This window comes from Temnothorax nylanderi, unplaced genomic scaffold (genome assembly GCF_030848795.1).
Source record: "Temnothorax nylanderi isolate EJ_2023f unplaced genomic scaffold, tnyl_v1.0 TNYL_tig0554_pilon, whole genome shotgun sequence".
Lineage (NCBI taxonomy): Eukaryota > Metazoa > Arthropoda > Insecta > Hymenoptera > Formicidae > Temnothorax > Temnothorax nylanderi.
In genome coordinates, this window is record NW_027249616.1 from 21,985 (window position 1) to 29,556 (window position 7,572).

The following is a 7,572-nucleotide window of genomic DNA, read 5'->3' on the forward strand; positions in this document are numbered from 1 at the left end:
CGTGATCCGCATACGACAATTTCGTAGTCATTTCTTTTCGTCAGATCTCGTGTGCAGACTATTTCAAAACTATCGTCGCTTCCTATACATTCGGAGTCTTCGATTAAATTTGTTCAACGCAAATCTGAGTGTTAGAACGGAAATATCTCTCATTTCCTCTATATATTGAAATCTTTTTTTTTTTGCACACACAATTATGCGATTTCCTTCATGTTCTCTTTTTCCCACACATATAGTTGTGCGTAAAAAAATCGTTGCCTCGAACGTGAAAAATTTGCAGTACTTACGATCGATGGACAAGCACGGCTTTTAACCGCTATCCACTCCATTCGCCTAGCGTCCCCCCACCGTTTACCACTCTCGCTGCCCATCCGCCTTCGACACCGGCTTTTTTCCGGCCAATCTTCACCCCTTCAGCCCTACCCCGGTATGCTACCGATGCATACTCTTGTGAACACCCGGCCGAATGGCGTTTGAGGGAATTGATGGACCTCCGGAGCACTCGACATCCCGAAATAGGATAAAAGAGAGCGATGTGATAAAAAAGAACACATTCATCGTGCACAAAAGGATCGAAGAGAAAGAGAGCGGAAAGTATAACTTTATTATTTCTGGTCTTAACCTGTTGGTTAATTATCGGAAATCGCGTTCTGATTTGCTCGTTTGCACAAACAGATATGTTGCACTTTCACATCGAAGAACACTATTCATTTTGTTTGCGTAACGTTTACGAAAGCTACTCTTAAAATACGTTATATGTTCGACAAATTTTCGCGATCGAATATCTTCGTTGTTTGCGGAAAAGATTAATTTCATCGGGAAAATAGAACGAGCAAATTGATACAGCTTTAGGATGAGATTAGTTCCTCGAAACTTTCTTCCTGATTATATACGAAAGTAACAACGTTACTCTGTGCGCCGATAACAAGGTCTGTCTTATTGTTCATTGTAGCTCGGATTTCACTTATAACTTCATTAGAATCACTATTATAAGGTCGGGGCGCCGTGATCTAGATTTGATTAATACAAGAAATTTATTTAGTAGAGTTAATTTGCGTTAAAATAAAGCTTGGAATATCAATATTTGCGTTAAAAAATAAAGTATTGAATATCAATATTTAGAAAGAGATGAAGATTATATAATATATTTGGCAATTCAATCAGATCGAATTACGCAGCTCTTTACGTTCGGTCTCGAGGCTACCGAGTGATCTCCAGTAAAATCACGAAATAAATATGTCGATATAGCCTTGAATGGCTGCCATTTAGGTTTCTTTACGTTTCTCCCTGTATAGTTCGACGACCTGAGCAATCCGATGGAAGTACCTTGTTACTGATACAACAATTGATCGACTGTAAAATCGCATTCTTGGACAGGATACGCTATTCGCGAATGTTATATACGATCCTGTCCATTTCGATGCCGTCAATTCGGAGTGACGTAAGCGGCGGATACAAAAGTGCACGTAGGTACGTGATTTTAAGGCCGATCGCGTAATTGAATCTGTAAGAAAAATATCGAAGCGATATCTCTCGTGCAATATCGTAACATCGCAATCATTGTTTCAATTGATTAATCTACCAGCTCTAGATGGGAACGTCGCAATTTCGAGCATTGACGGAGGAGTTCAGATTTCGCGAATTCAAGTCTTCGTACGTGATCCTAAAGAAATCGGAAAATGATGCATCTATCGTGCTTTAATTACATTTAATTACAATTAATCACATAGTGAGTCATTCGAAACGCCTTCTTTCGAATCGAGACGCGTATTAGGAAATAATTTATACATAAAGCAATAATAAAAATAAATACGATATAATAACAATTATTTTCTTTTCATTAAAATATGACGAAATACAGTATTCATTGTCAGTCAGCAACTTCACTATCTCCTTCGTGACGGATGAGAGAAATATATTCAGAAATATCCTAAGACAAACTGCACTAAACCAGCACGTCACAAACAGCAAAGTAATAAAAAGCAGTCGATCTTAAGAAGCGTGACCGCGTTCGTTGCGCTCGGAAAAACATTTACGAGCAGGTCTCCGGTGTCTACGTCGACGGGTTTCGAGCATCGGTTATGATCCTCCTCGGCGCGACAAAACATATCCTGAGCAATTTCCAAGACGACGGAACCGACAATAAACGTTACACGAAGGCGCAAACATTTCGACGCAGGGATTGGCCAGCGACGTCGCCGATCGGAAGTCTCGCGCGTAAACAGAGCGATTCCACGCGAGAGAATCGTGCCCCGTCTTTGCGGAAATTGCGCATCGGCGCAACTTTTCCGAACAATTTTCACTACTCTATACTCTATTACCACGTGCGAGAAAGTGTCTTCGCCGGGATGTCTTCGCGGACTTGTCTTCTTTCTTCACCTTTCCTTTTTCTCCTTCGAAATAACGCGCGAAGTCATTACTTCGTCGTGATAGAACAGGAATGGAAAGAACAGAAGAACTGCAAAGCACCATAATTTCCCGCATTTTCGTGGAGGAAATTCTTCGCGATGCGAAGCGGAAAGGAACAAAAAGAAATAGCGAATCGCGAGTGCTGTTAATGGACAAAGGGGATAAAAGAATTAATGACGCTCCTAATATTAAATTATATAACATCCAAACAGCCTGTTAAACTATAAATGAAGAGATATAAAATGGTTTTAGAAACGAGAGTATTTTTAGAATACAATTGTAAAAATTGTATATATATCATAAAATCAAATTTCACTGACAAGTAAACGCTTAAATCTACAGAGGACAGCTCAATCTATATGCATACGAGCATTACACAAATTATGCTATGCAAATCGAGTCATTGTAAAACCCATAAATATCTTCACGATTCACAATTTTGCAATCCAGGAAAAGCATTAGCGTCGTATCTCAATTAATTCCGTGCACGCGCCAACCCTGTATTCTCCCTCGTTAAAGGCGGGGGACGCAAATCGCATAAAGTTGCACGCGTTTCATTTTAATTTTAGCCCGACGTACGAATCGCTTGGCATTCAATCCATGGCATTAATTAAATGACTATAGATTTGTCGCGCGCGTAAACTTTATTCTGCCCTGTTACATATTTCATAGAGCCGTTATTTGGCAATTCGATTACAATTCGCCCGAGAAATCCGCTTTTCGCGTTTTATCGTCATTTTCACCGGCGCGGCGGCGAATAATCGATTGAATTCCTCCGTCGATTAGCTCGAGGCTCGCAATGTGTTCGCAACCGTCGGCCAGTGCACTCTGCATTATCAGTTGCATCGACCGTCGGAAAAATCACCGATAAAAGCTGCAAATCTCTGATCTGCCATAAAAAATCGAATGTCGATGAATTTGCAAAGCATTTGATGGATGTATTTACATCTTAAAGTCGAGACACGTATGAAGATCCCGAATTCCGACGCAATTTGTTGATAAGAGTCGTAAAAAGATAAATGGTAATTCAAAATTTCACAATTTTAATAATTCATAGCAAGAGTGTTAAAATGAAATTTATATCGATTAATAAAATTAGCAGATCTAAAAGGAAAAACGTCAAAACTCACGTGCCAAGTTACCGATGGGGAAATGCAGAATTCTACTATATCCTTCACTGAGAGACAAGGGCTTGCAAAGCTTGCAATCTCTTACTGGATGCCGCAACAATTGTACAAGCTTTGGCCGTCGATAACGTCGGTAAAAAATGCTCCCGATAAGAACAGAAAGTTACCGTTCCTCAGTAACTGCACGAGCAACTATCACTAATAATTATAATTGTTTGACTTATAATTAATTGAAATCGGCCTTGTCGTCATTTAATGATATATTTAAAAGATAACATTAAATATCATTAAATATCATGTAACTTTTTGTTAAATTGAAAAAATAGCGCGATATGAACTCAAGATATTCCCTATGGCGCTTTTTGTGTGAAATACGCAAGGCTTTGGAATAAATAAGAATAATGTGAATAATATTTTGAGGACAAAAAGAACCTGTAACGAAATTGGAATCGATATTCTTTCCTTGAAATATCGAAGCGCAGGTACAATAGTCTGTTACAAGCCATAGCAAATGAGGAGCTTCCGGTACATTAAGCCGCGGGGGTGCGCATAAATAATGGAGGAGCCTTTACCGTTCAATTTGACGCAGACTTTATTGTAACAGAATTTTAATTTAGGGCTTAGTTACTAGAATATTTCACGCTGAAGCTTGAAAAGTGTATAGCTGCACAGCGCGACTTCCTCGCATTATTCGTGTGAAAGGGTGAATTTCGTTATCAACGAAACGCGGGAAAACGTACGCAGGACGAACATGGCAAACGCTCAATCATAGGACTTTCGCAACTTTTTTTCTCCGGCCTGAACTCGATGGGTAGATCGATCACCTATTCGTGCATCACGCTTAACAGACACTGGCACGCATACTGACAAACGACGCGAAAGATATACGTCGTATAGCGGTTTATCCGGATTAATTATTTGCAGCTTTTGCCGCGCAAGACCATTATTTCTGGATGTATCGTTTTACAGCTTAGCCACGAGATATACTAGATATATAGGCGATCGATTCTATACCAGTCAAAAGGCAAAAACGAGATACATTCAAGATAACGATCACTTAGAAAGCAAAAAATAATGCTAATTATTGTCTCTCTTTCTCTCTCTTTCTCTCCTTCCTGATATTATTGTGAAAATTTATCAAAAAAATATTTGTACAGTTCGTATGTATCGTGCAGAGACATTGAAAATATATTAAAATATACGGTAAATTTTATATTCACTAAAATAACATTCTGCGAGACAGCTGCGAATATGGAAATCACAAATAAAAAATATGCATGTAAAAAGGTTAAAAATACAGATTAAAAGAATGTATATAAAGAAAATTTAAAAAAAATTATTTGTTATATTTTCTAGCTTAAGATAAATTATAATACAATATTTACAAACAATATATATATATAATATATATAGTTGCTTTTTCTTCTAATTACTTAGAGTAAAGGCAACAAAAAAATCGTTATCGTTGTTTTATTATTTTTGTTGAAATTTTGCAAATTAATATTTTATATATATATATATATATATAAAGTGAATATAAAAAGCAATTGCAAATACCGTATCAAGAATATACGAAATATGAGAATAAGGAAAACGCGAGTATACAGCTGCTATATACAGCACTTTCCATGAAACGTATATACATTTCAATGACATAATTTACATGTAAGGCAATATAAATGTATATCAAAAACGTATCAATTACATGTGAAATATGGTACTTGTCCCGACAGGATAAATCTCTTTCGCCCATTTTTATTCAAGCTGCCAGTATAATCTCGTTTTTATATTCTATATCCCAAAAATCTCCCCAAAGTCGGTTTCCATACGTGACGAGGGTAGAAGCATCATAAGATAGCCGTCGCTACGTTCTCGAGGATTGACAAACATCCAGCATGAAAAAGAGGGCAAGGTTTTCATCTCACTGTTCTCCGCTGTCGCCATCCAGCCAAGCCATTTAATCCCAGAACTTCAAAAGATCGTGGCACGCTAGTCTGCATGCGAACTATGAAAACGTGTATGCAGACCGAAAATCATCATCCTTTATACTGGCTTCTCCTGTCTTTCGCGTTTTCCTCTGTCTCTCTATCTGCAGCGGCGTTGTGAATTTCGAAAACTATTCAAGCCCACTTTTTTGTAATGCTTGCAATTCATAAACAAGACAAGACAAGATTGCTACACACAAGATTTCGAATAAAATGATAAGTCCATAATAAATGTTAACCAAAAAATAGCTTCAAAAAATTTTCAAATAAATGCTTTTCTCTGGACAAATTAATGACACTCGTTTCTATAATAATTTGTAGTTAGCCGCAGGTCACCTGATAATGCGCCGCAAGTCATGGGTTGGGAATCACTGCTATAATAAAGGATCTTGCTAGTCGCTAATATTTTAAAACGATTACTTCTCCATATCCTTCAATTATTCTCCTACCCACAAAGATCGATCGTGGAAATAGGAATTTCTACTCTCGTAATAGTTAATTATAACTTCGGCGTTCTTTATAAATTTTTATGAGCATTTATAGTATACATTTCATGTATACCATTGATTTGTTCAAAAAATGGTCTCACTGTTTTTCAATCGAAGAGCTCCGCGGATGACAATCTCGAAGCATTGATGATAGCCAAAATTTTAATTGTCATTTTCGTAGAAACTTTTGAATTACGATCGACCAATACCTGTATTCTTTTTCATCGACATGCGGCTTCATACGATTATATGCAAAATCACACGGCGCGGTATTTTAATGCGCACGCATTGCGAGTGATTTAATTAAGGACGTGAGGTTTCGTAATACATGGAAAATACCGTCAATCGGTAGCAATATTAATATTGATTGTAAGAGAGTAGTAGTTATCACGTGAAACGTGCCGCGTGTTGTCAAACCGTGCCGTGTATGGTTCTATGTATACGAGTGCACGGATATGTGCATATATGTGAAGTCCATATGTTTGCATAATCATCCAGCGTGCAAATAGGAAATCGTGTGGCCAACAGTTGGTGCAATGACGAAATAGTACGTCTTGTGACACGCTGACACCACATTCGATTGTCATTCATATGCGGTTTTCAAAAATTATTTTCAAAAATTATTCACGACGTAACTAAGAATGATCGATATATACAATAGAAAGATTAGAATAAATTATAAATAAATATTGTTTATAAAAATGTTGTTTAAAAACATTACTCATTTTTATTTAAGCAATGATTCTCCCGTCACGTATAATGTTATTCCGTAAAATTACTTCTCTTGCTATTGATATGTATTTATAGCGCGTATTATACAGAAATGTACATAACTATATTCAAGCGTTGCGAAAAATTCCTTGCGCTTCGAAAGGTCGAAGTTAGCTTGTTACATTCAGTCCACGACTTCTACACAATTTCCACGTGTCATCCAAGTGGCAATCCAAGTCAATCTCTTTTTAATACATTAACTCCAGCCTATACTGTCAAATGTAATTTTTTGACTAAGATTCATGAACCACTCTCGAACATATACGGACTTTCTTTCCTCCGTTTTATGGCAGAAACTTCATTCCCGTGATATGTACAAGCATATTAGTAACGCTTCGGATCCCTCACAGTCTCCAGACATTTGCATAACACCGCCATCGACGGCTGACTGCCCTAGGATTACAGCGGCTTAAGGAAATCTCGATCGAGCTCGGCGGGCTTGATTTTTCCGCCGGACTTTTCAGCGCACCGGAAGTCACCGCGCCCGCCTCCGAGGAATCGTAAATCGCTCCTCCGTTCCTCCGGTCAATTTGTGTTTCCCGTTTTCTCGTGTCGTCGACGCGAGGAAACGCGGAAGTTTCATACTGGAAACGGCGCACAAGGGGAACTACAAAGACTTTTAAATCTGTTCCTTTTCTTTATCTCCGGGCAAAAAAAAAGGGACACGATCCGGGGACACGTAGCATCGTGGCGTGCCGTCACCGAAAGGTAACGAAGCGCGAAGTTGTCAAAGTTCCGACGAAAAGTTCGACGCAAATATGCGCGGTAAGGAGACGAAGGAAGAGGACAAGA